General features: G+C 44.8%; 1 long non-coding RNA gene across 1 annotated transcript; it reads left to right on the forward strand.

The window, feature by feature from the left end:
- Nucleotides 1-2,169: 2,169 nt before the first annotated feature.
- Nucleotides 2,170-3,964, forward strand: LOC109760807 (uncharacterized). Its single transcript, XR_012181823.1, has 3 exons — nt 2,170-2,773; nt 3,404-3,532; nt 3,646-3,964. It is a non-coding gene; the product is annotated as an uncharacterized lncRNA (long non-coding RNA).
- The last annotated feature ends 14,653 nt before the right edge of the window (nt 3,965-18,617 follow it).

Consider the following 18,617-nt stretch of genomic DNA (forward strand, 5'->3'; position numbering starts at 1 on the left):
AAAGCACCAGCTGGAGAGCGCTGCTGTCATTTGCATCCATTACTGTTAATTTATATTGGGTATTACTGGATCTCTTTTACCATGAATTACAATGTCTAGTCAGTCCTTGATCTTTAAAGGTGCTCTGCATTTATGTTTTGCGGTCTCAGAAAGGGCTAGCGAGATACCATCTTATTATATCATATTATGATTGTTTTAAGAAAGTGTTGTCATCCTAGATTTATTATTATTGCTCGCTAGTTGATTATGCCATTGATACGAGTAAACATGAGACCTAAGTGTTATTGAGAATGTGGTTAGTCATAATCTTTGCTGAAAACTTGAATGTTGGCTTTACATATTTACAACAACAAGAGCAAACAGAGTTTGTAAAAGTTTTTCTTTATCACTTTCAGTTTATCAACTGAATTGCTTGAGGACAAGCAAAGGTTTAAGCTTGGGGGAGTTGATACGTCTCCGTCGTATCTACTTCTCCAAACACTTTTGCCCTTGTTTTGGACTCTAACTTGCATTATTTGAATGGAACTAACCCGGACAGACGATGTTTTCAGCAGACTTTCCATGGTGTTATTTATGTGCAGAAACAAAAGTTCTCGGAATGACCTGAAACTCCACGGAACATATTTTTGGAAAATATTAAAAATACTGGAAGAACAATCCACGTTAGGGGCCCACACCCTGTCCACGAGGGTGGGGGGCGCGCCCCCTGCCTCGTGGGCCTCCTGACGCTCCACCGACCTCAACTCCAACTCCATATATTCGTGTTCGGGGAGAAAAAAATCAGAGAGAAAGATTCATCGCGTTTTACGATACGGAGCCGCCGCCAAGCCCTAAAACCTCTCGGGAGGGCTGATCTGGAGTCCGTTCGGGGCTCCGGAGAGGGGGATTCGTCGCCGTCGTCATCATCAACCATCCTCCATCACCAATTTCATGATGCTCACCGCCGTGCGTGAGTAATTTCATCATAGGCTTGCTGGACGGTGATGGGTTGGATGAGATCTATCATGTAATCGAGTTAGTTTTGTTAGGGTTTGATCCCTAGTATCCACTATGTTCTGAGATTGATGTTGCTATGACTTTGCTATGCTTAATGCTTGTCACTAGGGCCTGAGTGCCATGATTTTAGATCTGAACCTATTATGTTTTCATGAATATATGTGAGTTCTTGATCCTATCTTGCAAGTCTATAGTCACCTACTATGTGTTATGATCCGGCAACCCCGAAGTGATAATAATCAGGACCACTCCCGGTGATGACCATAGTTTGAGGAGTTCATGTATTCACCATGTGTTAATGCTTTGGTCCGGTACTCTATTAAAAGGAGGCCTTAATATCCCTTAGTTTCCATTAGGACCCCGCTGCCACGGGAGGGTAGGACAAAAGATGTCATGGAAGTTCTTTTCCATAAACACGTATGACTATATTCGGAATACATGCCTACATTATATTGATGAATTGGAGCTAGTTCTGTGTCACCCTATGTTATGATTGTTACATGATGAACCGCATCCGGCATAATTCTCCATCGCCGATCCAATGCCTACGAGCTTTTCACATATTGTTCTCCGCTTATTTACTTTTTCGTTGCTACTGTTACAATCACTACAAAACCCAAAAATATTACTTTGCTACCGTTACCGTTAGTTCCATATTACTTTGCTACTAAATATTTTGCTGCAGATACTAAGTTATCTAGGTGTGGTTGAATTGACAACTCAACTGCTAATACTTGAGAATATTTTTGGCTCCCCTTGTGTCGAATCAATAAATTTGGGTTGAATACTCTATCCTCGAAAACGGTTACGATCCCCTATACTTGTGAGTTATCAACCGGCCGGGGTGCTTGGGCAGCGGCGCGCTGCCTGGGAAGCGGCGGCACACGTTGTCTGTTAGGTGGCGGTGATAGGTGGTTGGGGAGGAAGGTTGGGAGGGCAGCGCCGGTGGTAGTTCGTCCGGGGTAGGAGGAAGAAGGCCAGGGGTGGGGAGGAGAGAGGAAGTGGTGGGCGTGGGTGGAAGTGTGGGATTAGTGGGGTGTGGATATTTAGCTGCGGTTTGTTTAGTCGGGTTGGGGTAGTTTGGATTGGGGCGAGGGATAGTGTCGAACTGTTAGCAGAATAAGGCTAGGTGTTAACAGAATAACACTCTTAGAGGGTGTTATTCCCGAACTCGAATAACACAGCGTCAAAAAACTAAAAAAGGAAAACACCCCCGGCGTCCCCCACCTCCCGACCTCCACCAACCCCCGCCGCCGCCCCAATCCCCTGGCGTCCACCAGCCCTGCGCGTTGCGCCGCCGCCCCCGCTTCCTTCCGGCGCCCCGTCGGCCCGCCTCCTCTGCCGCGCCGCGGACCCGCCCCCTCCGCCGCGCCGCGGACCCGCCTCCTCCTGGCGGATCCCTCCCGCACGGCGAGCTGGAAGTTCGGAGCGCCACCACCGCTCCCTTCTCTGGCGACCCCTCCCGTACAGCGAGCTGGATGCAGTTGACCCCCGGGGCTTGGGCAGTTCACCCCATCCGGCGAGCACGGCCGTCTCCTGCCACCCCCAACAGATGCGGCCCCGCGGGTCCGATGGATGCTCACGCCGGGGAGGCGGTGCTGCTCCGGCAAGTTCCTTCTTCCTTGAGCACGTCCGTCTCCAGCCGCCTTCGAACAACCGCGACCCGCCGAATCCGACGGATGCTCACGCGTCCTCGAGTGCGGCACGTCGACAACAACCTCCTTGTTCTCGTTCCTTCCTCCATCCCCGAGCACAACTCCGACGAGCCCGTCGACAGGTGAGTCCTACTGACTGTTGTTCACCATGAACTGGCTATAGAGCATCCGTGGCAGGTCGAGTAAAATTCTCATGGCCGTTCAAGTAAAACTGGCAGCGAGAGAATTGAAAATCTGAGAGTAAGAGAGTTTTCGGAGCACATTTTTAGGTTTGCTGGAATCCCCTAGGTGAACTGACAGTGTTTACTTTGTGAAAAGTCTGAACGTGGTGTTTGGATGAGAACTGGAGTTCAGGTTGTTGGCTAGCTGAAGATCCAACAGCCATCTTTCTTATTGGCAGTGGCCGCGATAGTGGGCACGGTGGTGGCCTTCGTGCAGCCGCCGATGCGGTCAGAACATCAAGAGTTGGTTGAACACAATGTTACCGTCGTAGAGGCCCTGTAGGTCTCTCCATTCAATGCCTCTTGTGAAGTGACTTCACAAATTTTATCTTGTATAAAGTGATTCTGAACCTGTGAAATTGGCGATCACATATCTATATCCCCCAAGTAGCTGTGCGGTGCGGGTGCTCAATTTGGCTACAAATTTTGCTATAATTTCTGAAGTGTTTCTGTGTTGTTGCTATGAGGTGAATTGTGGTTGTTTCGAAGTTGACTACAGTTAACTTATAGTGGAAAACACTTTATTTGCAGCGTATGCATTCCACTGAGAAAGCAAAAGCGTTGGGTTCAGTCTGAAAAAGTACGGCAGTTCATTCACCATATTATGTTACCTCTGAACCAGAGAGTAAATCACAGAAATGTAGCTCCTTTACTCTGCAGGTACGAACTTGATCGACTTACCTTTCTCTATTATTATTTGTTTCTGGACAAGTAACTCACCCAGTCTGCTTCCTTTTGAGACTAATCAACTTCTTTTGATAATTCTTGGACAGGTTTGTCATACATTCAACATTGGTGGCTTTTGTGCTATTCTGCTTGAGAAAAATGATCTTTGGGGAACTTTGCTAGTAGTAGACACAGAGTGTGCTTTTAAATACATACAGAACATCATATCATTTATATTTGTTTGAAATGCTATGCATATCCATTATGGCCGCAAAAATACGCATGGTTGACTGGCAGAAGTTCATAAAGAGTTGTCATATTATTCTTCAGAGTTCAGATAATTGTATTTTGGGCCGCTGGAACCTGATGGCTCAAGCTTGTAAAAGGATATTCAGAAGTTCAAAAATAAAAAATAGTGTTATGTGATGCTGCGTCCGTGCTAGGTCTTGTGTCTCGTATGTGTGTCCGCACTCACTGTGTGGGTGCTTCGTGTGTTCGTGTGTGGGTCGTGCTCGTTATGTCTCTGTTCCTCTTCACAAAAGATTAAGCATTCCCAAAAGCATTTTGCAAGGCCACAATTTTCTTGTGTTACGATCAGTTTTTCTGTGTGAGTAATTAGTATGGCCATAGTCCAATGTGTTGATTTTTAGCAGGCCAAAATTGTGTTCATTGATCAAATTTGTAGAAATGGAAGGCGTTCGGCTGCAACTCCTTGTGTTACCACCTTGTAGTCCAATTTTATCGTTTCTTAAAAAAACCTAGAGGTTCAAATTTAAATAACGGAGAAGTCCAACATTTATTAGAAAGTTGGGAAGGTGAAACTAAAAATATAGTACAGTTTAAAAAGTTTTTTAAAAAGCAAAATTTTCATGTTTCTAAAAAACCTAGAAGTTCAATTAAAATACCGAAGCGGTTCAGTGCTTATAAGAAAACTTGGATTTCTTCAGTTCCTAAAAAATAAAAACCCAAGAAGTTCAAATTAAGATAACACAGAAGTTCGATGGTTATATACCATGAAGAAAAACAAAGCTTCAACTATAACAGTGTTAACTTGAGAAGTTCAAATTTCATAAAATAGAGAGTTCAAAGAAAATGTTATCGTTATACTAAAAAAATCCCATGAATTTCCGAGTATTGAAAAATGATAACCAAAAAGTTCAAACTAAAATAACAAAGTCATTCAATATATATACTAGAAAACATTTTTTCATGGTTCTAAATAACTCTGAGAAGGTCAAATTAAAATAACAGAGCAATTCAAAAATATTTTTTTAAAAAGATTTTCTCCCTTTCTATGAAAAACCTAGAAGTTCAAATTTATAAAATGAAGTGGTTCTATGTTTATTTACAAAAAAATCCATGTTGCCAAATAATAAAGCCAAGACGTTCACTTTAAAGAAATGGAGGGTCCGATGTATACAAAAAAAAATCAGAATCTTCTCATTTCGCGAAGAAGTAAGTATGAAGTTCAATTTGAAAAAGTAAAGTATAAAAGGATTTTCACCGTTTCTAAATGAAAAACTCTCGATGTTCAAATTAAAATAATAAAGCATTTCGATTTTACTAAAAACTAGGTTTATTCCCATTTGTAAAAAAACAAGAGTTCCAAATTTAAAAAAACGATGAAGTCCGGTGTGAATAAAATACTCAGATTTTCCTCGTTACTAAAGAATAAAAATAAACTCGTCAAATTCCTTATAGGGACAAACACATCGGTTTTATTTTCCACATTTATAAAATAAATACACATAAGTTCAAAATAAAAGTGTTGAGAAGTTCAAATTCAATTAATAGAGTAGTTCGACATTTAAAACATCTTAGATTTTTTTCGTTACTAAAATATGCTCAAAACAAGTCTTAGCATGTTCAAAATATGCTCTCAACTAGTCATGATTTGTTAAAAAATGCTTTCCAATGCTATCATTTGCTCAAATTCGATGAGTGCTTTGGGAGTTACGGACAACTTTTTTTACAGAGAAGTTCAAATTGAAAACGGCCAGAAGTTAACGTGCTGCATGGTGTGTGTTTTCATATGAGAAAATAAAATAAAAAGTTAAAGTATAAAAATTTCGCTGCTAGAAGTTCAGGTGCTCAGCACGGGGAAGTTCAAAAACTTCTTGTGAGATAGGTAATGGGCACTATATATCATTTGTGCAACTCCGATGAACGGGTGAGAAATTACGAACAAAAATACATGGTAGAAGTTCAAAGCGAAAACAGCGGGAAGTGCGATGATTATAGAAAACTCAGATTTTTTCCTCGTTATTAAAGAATGAAAACAAGAAGTTCAAAAATAAAATAACAAGAAGTTCAACTTTTAAAAATAGAGCGCTTCAAAATTGCATTAAAAAATTAAAGAAATAAAACCAGGAAGTCCATATTAAAAAGATGGAGAAGTTCGATAATTATAGAAAACTCAGATTTTCCTCGTTATTAAAGAATGGAAACAAGAAGTTCAAAAATAGAAAACGAGAAGTTCAACTTTTAAAAATAGAGCGCTTCAAAATTTTATAAAAAAGGATTAAGAAATAAAACCAGGAAGTCCATATTAAAAAGATGGAGAAGTTCGATGCTTATAGAAAACTTAAATTTTCCTCGTTATTAAAGAATGGAAACAAGAAGTTCAAAAACAAAATAACAAGAAGTTCAAATTTTAAAAATAGAGCGCTTCAAAATTCATAAAAAAAGATTAAGAAAATCAGATTAAAAATTCATAAAAAAACTCTATATTCACGTAACCGAGAGAAGTTCAGATTGATAACTGTCAGAAGTTCACGTACGACACATTGTGCATTTTGTATTAAAAAAGAATAAAAAAGCAGAGGCTAAAAGTTTTGTTGTTATAAGTTCAAGTCCTCCGTCGGAGAAAGTTAAAAAAATTATTGTGAGAGAGGTTTGTACAAAAGGAATATCACTTGTGTGACATTGACTAATGTATGAGGAAATTACAAAACGAAAATACGTCACAGAAGTTCAACGTGAAAAGAGCAGGAAGTTCAACTACTACACCGAATGAATTTCAGATGAAAAACTTTTAAAACCGTCGCGAGTATGAAAAAATGATCAGCACAGGAAAGTTGCGTGTTTACAGCAGCTTTACATCGGTATATCACTTGCTCAATTCCGGTGAGTGTTCCGGTGAGTGGATGGAGAGCTGCGAGCAAAAAAAGCCCGTGAAAAACAGAGTGAAGTTCAGGTACGCATGCCGAGAAGTTCAAGTTCTTCACGCGGTGCATTTTTCAAGAAATCTGTTTCGCGATAAAGGTAGAACGAATTATCCCGCCTTTTTCGAAATTACTTAAAACGGCTAGGAATCAGAGAAAACAATCAACATGAAAAAGTTTCGCATATTCCGTAGCTTTTCAATGGTATATTATTTGCCCCATTTCGATAAAGTTTGTAGAAATTACAGTGAAAATACGTTTTTAGACATTTTCAAAATTGACTTAAAAGAGTAAGGAATTGGGAGAAAAAATATATAACAAAAAGTTTTGCATTTTCTCAAGTTTTCTAACGCCATATCATTTGCTGCATTCAGATGTACGGTTAAAAAATTAACTTGAAAATACAAACTCGGTGAAACTTGTACTGTTTTCTAAATTACTTTTAAACTGTTCAAAATTAGAAAAAACATTCCACATGAAAAAGTAGCGCATTTTCATAAGCTTTCCAACGCCATATCATTTGCCTCAATTGGATTAGCGGTTTAGAAATTACATCAAAAATACGAACTCGGCTGTTCGGTTTGCGAAATTTTACGATTTTCCAAATTACTCTTTAACCATAGGGAATTAGAGAAAGCTTTCAACATGTGGAAGGAGCGGTTTTGCAGCAGCTTTCCAACGCCATATTATTTGCCTCATTCCGATAAACGGTTTAGAGATGCGATCAAAAATATGATTCATGTTTTTTGTGTGAAGAAACAACGGTTTTCAAAACTGCTCTTAAACCGCTTACATTTTGCCAAAAATTTAACTTGTGTCATGATACTGGTGTCCATAGCTTTCCAACGGTATATCGCAAGCCCCATTTGGGCAATGTTGGCGGAAGTTCAACCTAGCACAGGGGGAAGTTCAGGTCGAACAACTCAGACAGTAAAATTGCAAAAAACGCAATTTCATCACGACCCGAGAGCAAAATCCGCCAACGAGCGAGATTTCTATTTAAAACGGGCATTTAGTTGCAAAAAATTGTTTCTAGATTACACTTACATCATATAGAATGTGACTAATCAGAATAATTCACGCGGGGAGACACGCTTGCGAAGATAGCCCGAAGGTCGGGTTCCTATAGAGGGAAGTTCAGGCGTGTAACTCAAGAAGTTCATGTTGTGATCAGAATAATATTCTGATCCCGTGATCAGAATAGTGTTTATGTGTGTGTGTGTGTGTGTGTGTGTATATATGTATATATATATATGTGTGTGTGTGTGTGTCAATACTGATAAGCCGACTATTAAAGCTCGACCGAAAGAATCTGGCCTTTTAAGGCTCAAATTCTTGCTTTCATCTCTATACTTATAAGTTGGCTGTTAATCTTGACCGAAAGAATATGACCTTTTAAGGCTCAAATTCTTGCTTTCATGAAGCATGGCTTAAAAGCCTTGGTTTATCCTTGCTATCGGTAAGCTGGCCCTCGCATGACTTTAAACCGCTGTTTTAAACTTGACAGTTCAGGGTCACAAAGGATTAACTGCAAGAGTACGGCGGGTCATCTTGTTCGGAGTAGCATCAAGCATACAAGCAGGTATAACCAATAATGTGGCAGTTCACCGGGTCAAAAGGGTTTTGTAAGCTAAACCCATTGAGTTGGAAGCCCCCTAGTGCCCTTATGATCAATTAATCAAGACTCAAACTCAGTAAATATGAGATGAAACGGTAGATGCCCCGATTCGAGGATGCCAGCTTTATTATTTTCATCATAAAAAGATATATAAATAGATAAAAGTATGTACAATTGTGAGAGCCAGTGGCTTAAGTATAATAAGGCCGAAGATGAGCAATATTCCAGGACCTATTGGTCTCCTCCTCAGAGGTACGTGACTTCTTGTGCTCCCGTACGTCAATAAGTGTTGGAAATATGCCCTAGAGGCAATAATAAAATGGTTATTATTGTATTTCCTTGTTCATGATAATTGTCTGTTGTTCATGCTATAATTGTATTAACTGGAAACCGTAATACATGTGTGAATACATAGACCACAACATGTCCCTAGTAAGCCTCTAGTTGACTAGCTCGTTGATCAATAGATGGTTATGGTTTCCTGACCATGGACATTGGATGTCATTGATAACGGGATCACATCATTAGGAGAATGATGTGATGGACAAGACCCAATCCTAAGCATAGCACAAGATCGTGTAGTTCGTTTGCTAGAGCTTTTCTAATGTCAAGTATCATTTCCTTAGACCATGAGATTGTGCAATTCCTGGATACCGTAGGAATGCTTTGGGTGTACCAAACGTCACAACGTAACTGGGTGGCTATAAAGGTGCACTACAGGTATCTCCGAAAGTGTCTGTTGGGTTGGCACGAACCGAGACTGGGATTTGTCACTCCGTATGACGGAGAGGTATCTCTGGGCCCACTCGGTAATGCATCATCATAATGAGCTCAATGTGACTAAGGAGTTAGCCACGGGATCATGCGTTACGGTACGAGTAAAGTGACTTGCCGGTAACGAGATTGAACAAGGTATTGGGATACCGACGATCGAATCTCGGGCAAGTAACGTACCGATTGACAAAGGGAATTGTATACGGGATTGATTGAATCCTCGACATCGTGGTTCATCCGATGAGATCATAGTGGAACATGTGGGAGCCAACATGGGTATCCAGATCCCACTGTTGGTTATTGACCGGAGAGTCGTCTCGGTCATGTCTGCATGTCTCCCGAACCCGTAGGGTCTATACACTTAAGGTTCGGTGACGCTAGAGTTGTAGAGATATTAGTATGCGGTTAACCGAAAGTTGTTCGGAGTCCCGGATGAGATCCCGGACGTCACGAGGAGTTCCGGAATGGTCCGGAGGTAAAGATTTATATATGGGAAGTCCTATTTTGGCCACCGGAAAATGTTCGGGATTTTTCGGTATTGTACCGGGAAGGTTCTAGAAGGTTCCGAAGTGGGGCCCACCTGCATGGGGGGACCCACATGAACGTGGGTAGTGGAGGCAAGGCCCCACACCCCTGGTTAAGGCGCACCAAGATCCCACCTTAGAAGGAATAAGATCATATCCCAAAGGGATAAGATCAAGATCCCTAAAAAAGGGGGATAACAATCGGTGGGGAAGGGAAATGATGGGATTTCTTTCCCCCACCTTTGCCAACGCCCCAATGGACTTGGAGGGCAAGAAACCAGCCCCCTCCACCCCTATATATAGTGGGGAGGCGCATGGGAGCAGCACCCCAAGCCCTGGCGCCTCCCTCCCGTGACACCTCTTCCTCCCCGCTTGCGCTTGGCGAAGCCCTGCCGGGATCCCGCTACTTCCACCACCACGCCGTCGTGCTGCTGGATCTCCATCAACTTCTCCTCCCCCCTTGCTGGATCAAGAAGGAGGAGACGTCCCCGCTCCGTACGTGTGTTGAACGCGGAGGTGCCGTCCGTTCGGCGCTAGGATCATCGGTGATTTGGATCACGACGAGTACGACTCCATCAACCCCGTTCTCTTGAACGCTTCCGCTCGCAATCTACAAGGGTATGTAGATGCACTCCTCCCCTCTTGTTGCTAGCATCTCCTAGATTGATCTTGGTGACACGTAGGAAAATTTTGAATTTCTGCTACGTTCCCCAACAGTGGCATCATGAGCCAGGTCTATGCGTAGATTCTATGCACGAGTAGAACACAAAGTAGTTGTGGGCGATGATTTGTTCAATTTGCTTGCCGTTACTAGTCTTATCTTGATTCGGCGGCATTGTGGGATGAAGCGGCCCGGACCGACCTTACACGTACTCTTACGTGAGACAGGTTCCACCGACTGACACGCACTTGATGCATAAGGTGGCTAGCGGGTGTCTGTCTCTCCCACTTTAGTTGGATCAGATTCGATGAAAAGGGTCCTTATGAAGGGTAAATAGCAATTGGCATATCACCGTTGTGGCTTTTGCGTAGGTAATAAACGTTCTTGCTAGAAACCCATAGTAGCCACGTAAAACATGCAACAACAATTAGAAGACGTCTAACTTGTTTTTGCAGGGTATGCTATGTGATGTGATATGGCCAAAAGGATGTGATGAATTATATATGTGATGTATGAGATTGATCATGTTCTTGTAATAGGAACCACGACTTGCATGTCGATGAGTATGACAACCGGCAGGAGCTATAGGAGTTGTCTTAATTTATTGTATGACCTGCGTGTCAATGAAAACGCCATGTAATTACTTTACTTTATTGCTAACCGTTAGCCATAGTAGTAGAAGTAATAGTTGGCGAGACAACTTCATGAAGACACGATGATGGAGATCATGGTGTCATGCCGGTGACGAAGGTGATCATGCCGCGCCTCGAAGATGGAGATCAAAGGCGCAAGATGATATTGGCCATATCATGTCACTTTATGATTTGCATGTGATGTTTGTCATGTTTACATCTTATTTGCTTAGAACGACGGTAGCATAAATAAGATGATCCCTCACTAAAATTTCAAGAGATGTGTCCCCCCTAACTGTGCACCGTTGCGAAGGTTCGTTGTTTCGAAGCACCATGTGATGATCGGGTGTGATAGATTCTAACGTTCGCATACAACGGGTGTTGACGAGCCTAGCATGTACAGACATGGCCTCAGAACACAAGCAAAACACTTAGGTTGACTTGACGAGCCTAGCATGTACAGACATGGCCTCGGAACACAAGAGACCGAAAGGTCGAACATGAGTCGTATAGTAGATACGATCAACATGGAGATGTTCACCGATGATGACTACTCCGTCTCACGTGATGATCGGACACGGCCGAGTCGATTCGGATCATGTTACGTTCCCCAACAATAAGATGATATGACCCATTGTTTAGGTTTTTTATAACCACAAAGGGTCCTTCCCAAGGCGGTGATAACTCATGCATCCCTGTCTGATCTTGTATCAAACAGAGCACTAAGTCGCCCTCCTGGAACGTCCGACTTTTAACCCGACGACTATGATAGTGACGCAGGTCTTGTTGGTAAATTACCGAGCGAGCCACCACCAGATCACCTTCTTCTTCCAAAGCATCGAGAGCATTTTGACGCGCCTTCTCATTGTCTGCTTCAACATAAGCCGCTACCCTTGGCAAGTCATGTCGAATGTAACTAGGAAGAACTGCCTCGGCTCCATAAACCATGAAGAAGAGCGTGTAGCCTGTTGATCTGTCGGGGGTAGTCCTGATGCTCCAAAGAACTGCAGGAAGCTCTTCAAACCAACAACCCGGAGTTCTCTCCAGAGGTACCATAAGCCGGGGCTTGATCCCTTTTAATATCTTTTGGTTAGGACGCTCAGCTTGCCCATTAGACTATGGGTGAGATACTAATGACACATCAAGCCGGATATGCTCTCTCTGACAGAACTGTTTCATAGCACCCTTGGATAAATTTGTTCCATTATCTGTGATGATACTGTGAGGATAACCAAAGTGGAAGATCGTCAATTTTTTGACAAAGTGAATTGCAGTCGCTGCCTCACAATTGCTAACAGGCTCAACTTCCACCCACTTGGTAAACTTACCAACTTTCACAGGCAAGTGAGTTTTCTTGTCCTTAGACTGTTTAAAGGGTCCAACCATATCAAGCCCCCAGATTGCAAACGACCACGTTATTGGGATCATCCTCCGCTCCTAAGCCGGCACATGTGCTTGCCTTCCAAATTCCTGACAACCATCACACCTCCGCACTAGGTCCTTAGCATCTGCATAAGCTGTCAACCAGAAGAATACATGCCAGAAAGCTTTAGCCACTATAGACATTGACCCGGCGTGATGACCACACTCCCCAGCATGAATCTCATGAAGAATCTCACAACCTTCCTCAGGGGAAACACAACGCTGAAAGACACCCGTGACACTTCACCTGTGTACTTAAGATGATGTGGCCCAAGTTCAATTGCCCATTTAGCAACCCGTCCAGTAGCCTCTCTGTTTTATATGATATCTCCCAAAGGGGCTGAACTGACCACTGTGATTGGGTGTCCAAGGAAATTATGCTTCAAATTGCGACTCGCCATGAATACTCCAAATACAAGCTTCTGCCAATGTGGATATCTCTTCTTATACTATGTTAAGACTTCATTGACATAAAAAAGCGACTGTTGGACTGGATACTCCTTACCCGCCTCCTTGCGCTCGACGACAATTGCAACACTGAAGAACTTATTATTAGCCACCACATCCAGGAGCAAAAGCTCTTTCTCTATAGGTGCAGCCAAGACAAGTGGCTCAGCCAATTGCTTATTAAGTGCCTCAAACGCCTCATTAGCTGCCTCGCTCCAGACGAGGTGATCAGTGTTCTTCATCATATGATACAAAGGAATTGCCTTCTCGCCAAGGCGACTTATGAACCAGCTCAAGGATGCGATGTGACCCGCCAGGCGTTGGACATCATTGATACACGCCGGCTTAGAAAGATAAGTTATAGCCTCAATCTTTTCGGGGTTAGCCTCAGTACCTCTCTCTAAGACCAAGAACCCTAACAATTTTCCAGATGGCACACCAAAAATGCACTTGGCCGGGTTAAGCATCATCTTGTATACACTCAGATTGTCATAGGTCTCCTTCAGGTCGTCGAGTAGGGTCTCTTTCTTCCCTGACTTAACCACGATATCATCCACATAGGCATGAATGTTTCGACCAATCTGCTAGTGAAAACAATTTTGCACACAACACTGATAAGTAACTCTTCAGCCCAAAAGGCATAGCCACATAACAGAATGCTCCAAAGGGGTGATGAAAGCTGTCTTTTCCTGATCTTCCACTGCCATCTTGATCTGATGATAACCAGAATATGCATCCAGGAAACACAAACTCTCACAACCCGCCATGGAATCAATGATCTGGTCAGTTCGAGGGAGAGCAAAAGGATCAGTTGGGCACGCTTTATTAAGATCCATGTTATCAACACACATGTGCCAAGTGCCATTCTTCTTAAGCAAAAGTACAGGGTTAGCCAGCCACTGAGGGTGAAACGCCTCAACGATAAACCCAATAGCTAGGAGCCAGGCCAGTTCCTCTGCAATAGCCTTACGCCTTTCTTCATTAAAACGACGAAGGAATTGGCGAACAGGTTTCATCTTAGGATCAATATTAAGTCGGTGCTTAGTGAATTATCTGGGCACACCTGGCATGTTAGAAGGTTTCCATGCAAAAATGTCCATATTCTCATGGATGAATTCGATGAGCGCGCTTTCCTATTTAGGATCCATCCCTGTCCCAATGGTGAACTGCTAAGAAGAGTCGTCAGGGACAAAATCCACTTGCTATGTATCCTTCGCCGACATAAATTTGAGGGGCAGGTTAGACTCTGTGATGGGTTTCTTCAACGGGGTCATATCAGCCGGGTCAGCATTGTCTTTGTAATACTTGAGCTCTTCTGTGGCACAAACTGACTCTGCATAAGCCGCATCTCCTTCCTCACACTCCATGGTGACTTTCCGATTACCATGTACTATCATTGTCCCCTTTGGCCCTGACATCTTAAGCCGCAGATAGATGTAACAAGGGTGAGCCATGAACCGAGCATAAGCCAGCCATCCAAACAAAGCTTGATACGGGCTCTTGATTTTGACCACCTCAAACCATAACGTCTCTGTTCTGTAATTATGCTCATCACCAAAAGCCACTTCTAATGATATCTTCCCAACAGGGTAAGCCGATTTTCTAGGGACCATGCCATGGAATACTGTGGAGGATGGCTTAAGGTGCTTGTCAGTCTGATTCATCTGGTGAAAGGTATCATAGTACAGTATGTTGATGCTGCTACCACGTCCATAAGCACCTTGGTGAATTTATAACCACCCACTTGGGGGGCCACCACAAGGGCTATGTGACCTGGGTTATCAACCCGAGGCGGGTGATCAACCCTGCTCCATGTTGTCGGGTGCTCAGACCATCTCAAATACTGCGGAACAGCCGACTCTACTACATGAACCGGCCGCTTATGAACCTTCTGGTCCCGTTTGCAAAGACTCGTAGTGAAGACGTGGTATTGACCATCGTTGAGTTGCTTAGGGTTACTTTGATCTCCAGACTGGTTATCCTGTTGATGATTCCCATGGCCAGACTATTGATTTCCATGGTTCTGATAATGGGAACTTGAGTTACCACCACCGAAGCCAGCTCCTGGAGACCCGGGGCCTGACCCGTCGGGCGGCCCATTACCATTACCGTGACGCCGTGAAAACCCTTGATTCCTGAACTCCTTCATGACATAACAATCCTTCCAAGCATGTTTGGCTGGCTTATTTTTATAACTAAGCTTGGGTCAAGGGGCATAAAGCATATCCTTAATACTATGTGATCTTGAAGGATTGAAAGGCGGCTTAACATTGCCATCCCGACGCTGATTCTTATATCTAGGGTTGGTGGTTGCCACCAGATCTGACCCACCATCGGGGTGTCTGTGCTTACCCCCATTTCGCTGGTTATTGCCATTTTGACTGGCCATATTCTGTTGTTGGCCCTTAGCACCACCGTTTTCTTACCCTTATTAGATTTATCCTCATCATCAGAACTCGGATCCTTCGTACTATCAGAATCATCATATTTGGTGAGGGCATTCATAAGATCAACCATATCCTGGCACGTAAGCTTGAGCCGCTCGAGCTTCTGCTTAAGAGGCGAGAAATGACACTTCTCCATAATTAGAACAACCTGAGGCGCCGCTATGATGTCTGATGAATGGATGATAGCTGAAACCCGCTGGACTCAATGATGGGCCGACTCATCTTCACGCTTAGTACAATGATCCAAATCAACAATCGTCAGCGGCTGCTTATATGTTCCTTGATTTTTTTTGATAAAATGCGCCTTTAACTCGGCCCATGAGTTAATAGAATTAGGAGGCAGGCCTTTCAACCACGTGCGTGCAGGTCCTTCCAACATCATGGTGAAATATTTAGCACAAACCGCATCGCTGACATCCAACATATCCATGGACAATTCATAACTCTCAATCCAAGCCTCCGGAGGGAGGTCTGATGTGTAATTAGGTATCTTATGGGGACCCTTGAAATCCTTGGGCAAATGCTCATTGCGCAAAGCCGCCACCAAACACGGCACCCTGAGACTTCTAGTGCTTAACCCGGCCTCGGTTGAAGCTGAAGGAATCACAGGGGGCGACTCATAAGCCCCCTGGTTTGTTGCTTCGGCCTCTCGACGGGCCCTTGCACCATCCACGAGTGCTTGAGCCGCACTCCGAGGATCAGGCGGGTTAACTTGTGGTTGGTTTCGACGCCGTTTGCTACAGGCGACTCAATACGCCGGCTATAACTATGGCTCGGGAGAGGAGTTGAGTGCGCACAATCACGACTGTATGAATAAGCCGCTTGCTGTGTAATGGCTGTCTGTAAAAGCTCAACTGCATTATGAGTTTCCACCGTGACTAGCGACTCGCCAGTAATAGGAATCGCCGCCAACCGGGTTGTTGCTGCTAACATGTTGTCCACCGGGTTAGAAAAGTGCCTTGGTGGCGTCAGAAAACGCTGAGGTGGTGTCTGATTTGGGGGCGGGTTAGGTGCCTGCTCTTCCCTCCGTGCCGGCTCGGGCTGACAAGGTTGAGCCCTCGCCCGATTCCCTGGCATGTCCGGGTTTAACTGGGGATTCACCCGTGCATCTGGAGTGCTCGGACCTGCTCCAGGAGTGTCGAACAAATGCCTTGGGTCATACGTCAATGGTAGGCGACTCTGGTATCTTCTCTGGAATACTGCATTAGACGCGTTTTGATCCTGACTTAAGCGCCAAGCCTCCGCCTTCACACGTTCTGCCTCTACGTCGATCTGAGCCTTCAGCGCGGCTGTTTGGTTGTTCTCAGCCATGATATCCTCTTGAGCTTTGGTTAACTCCTCACGAATCTTTGCATCCTCTGCGTTGTGCTCTGCCTGATTTGCTGCAGTGACCTTTGTTGCCAACAAAGTTGTCAAGGTGCCCTTGAGATCCAGTAGTACCTGAGTCGGCGGCCTGCCTGACCTGGATTCATCAACCCTTGCCGCGGCCGGGTTAGAGGCTGTTGCAGCCGCCATTGAAGAATTAAGAGTCGGCTCTGTGCCGGCCATGAAGATAGCAGCCCTACACGACGGCTCATAGGGGTCCGGAATACTGTGGCCATTGGAACAGCCCCCAAGCCTGCCGTCTTGAAGCTGATAGATTGACTCCGTCTCTCCAGTTGAGGACTCATCACCTGAGTAGATGAGAGTCTCTCCTCTGTATGCAGAATCCTCCGCAAGTTCCATCCCATGCGTGAAGCCCACGAAAACATGCTTCCGCCCGGTTTGGACCCGGGCGGGTAGCGTGTGCCGAGCCGACTCGATGATGTCGATGCAGATGTCGGCTCAGGCTCTGACCCGCTGATTTTTCCGATGAAGAAGTGGATTCCGCCGAAGGGGACCTGGTACCCGTACTCGATTGAGTCGGCCTCAGGGCCCCAGCCAGTGTCGTCGATGTAGAGCTTGTCGCGGCAACTCCTGGTCATCCTACCAACGGTGTATCCCTCGATCCCTGGGAAAGAGCCCTTCAAGAACTCAAAACCACCATGCGCTGGCCCCATGGTGGGCGCCAACTGTTGTGGTTTTGTCACGGCAAATATCCTTTTGAAAGGACCTAAGTATGAAGCCATCGCAACGATGATTAGCTTGTCGGGGTTGAGCGCGATGAGAGAGACCGATTTACCCAGGTTCGGCCCCTCACGATCGAGGTAATAGCCTATGTCCTGCTTTGTGTTGTATTGCTTGAGTATCGATTACATGAGAGCGGATTAGCTTGACCTAGCTATCAATTGATTGTAACCTGTCTATTGTATGCCGGGGACTTGCCTTTATATACAGGTCGAGGCCGCCAGCTTACAAGAGCCCGGGTCAGCTTACGATACATGACCGGACCGTACTCTAAGTCGTGTTGCATCACAAGGTAGATCATTACATGGCGGGTTATACTTCTGGGCCGCCTTTTGATATTAAGCCTAAGCCGACCCATCTTGTTAGTCGTCTTCTCAATTCTATACTTGATTGTCTTTGCTCTTCAAAGGCCCAGCTCCTTAAGTCACCAACAGTCTAACCTGGCCCTATTAGGGCGGGTTATATCGCGGGGTTACATCCCCAACAGTCACCAACAAGGACATCGAAGATTTGAAATGCGCCGGCTATCTGCCGGCCAACGTCGTTCATTGAGCTCCGGAGGAGGGGCAGGTCATCCCCTCGCCCCAACTAAGCGAGTGAGTGGTGTTCATCCCCCACTTGATCCGAGGACTAGGCTTCCCGCTTCACCCCTTTGTCAGGGGACTGATGTTCTTCTACGGGCTAGATTTACACGATCTAGCCCCAGATTCGTTCCTCCACATCTCGGCCTTCATCATCGTTTGTGAGGCTTTTCTGCGGGTCCAACCACACTTGGGATTGTGGATGAAGGTCTTCAATGTTAAGCCGAAGTTAGTGGATGGCCAGCATGCGGACTGCCGAGGGGCGATGATCAGCAAGCTCATCCAGGTTGGGTGGCCGGAGGGCACATTCATAGATACTGTGAAGGTTTGGCTGAAGGAGTGGTTCTATATCACCGAACCACGTGACGCAGCCTGGACTGCGGCTCCCGAATTCACATCCGGGCCACCCGCGAGGCTAACCTCGTGGACCAAGAAGGGCCTCGACTGGGGGTCACCCACAGAGGTGGAGTCGCTGCAGAAGCGTGTTGTTAGTGTGAAGAAGGCGGGCGCCAAGCTGTTCAATGTGGTTCAGGTGATGCTCTACCATCGCCTCCTCCCCTGCCAGCAACGAAACACCCCCATGTCGGCCTACAAACCTGAAGACCCTATCACCATGCTCCGCTTCTATGTCACCACCCACGACAAATTGTGGAAGGTGTTATTCAAGCTCCAAAAGGAGTGGCCGCCAAGGAGGAGGACATCG

This window comes from Aegilops tauschii, chromosome 4 (genome assembly GCF_002575655.3).
Source record: "Aegilops tauschii subsp. strangulata cultivar AL8/78 chromosome 4, Aet v6.0, whole genome shotgun sequence".
Taxonomy (NCBI): domain Eukaryota; kingdom Viridiplantae; phylum Streptophyta; class Magnoliopsida; order Poales; family Poaceae; genus Aegilops; species Aegilops tauschii.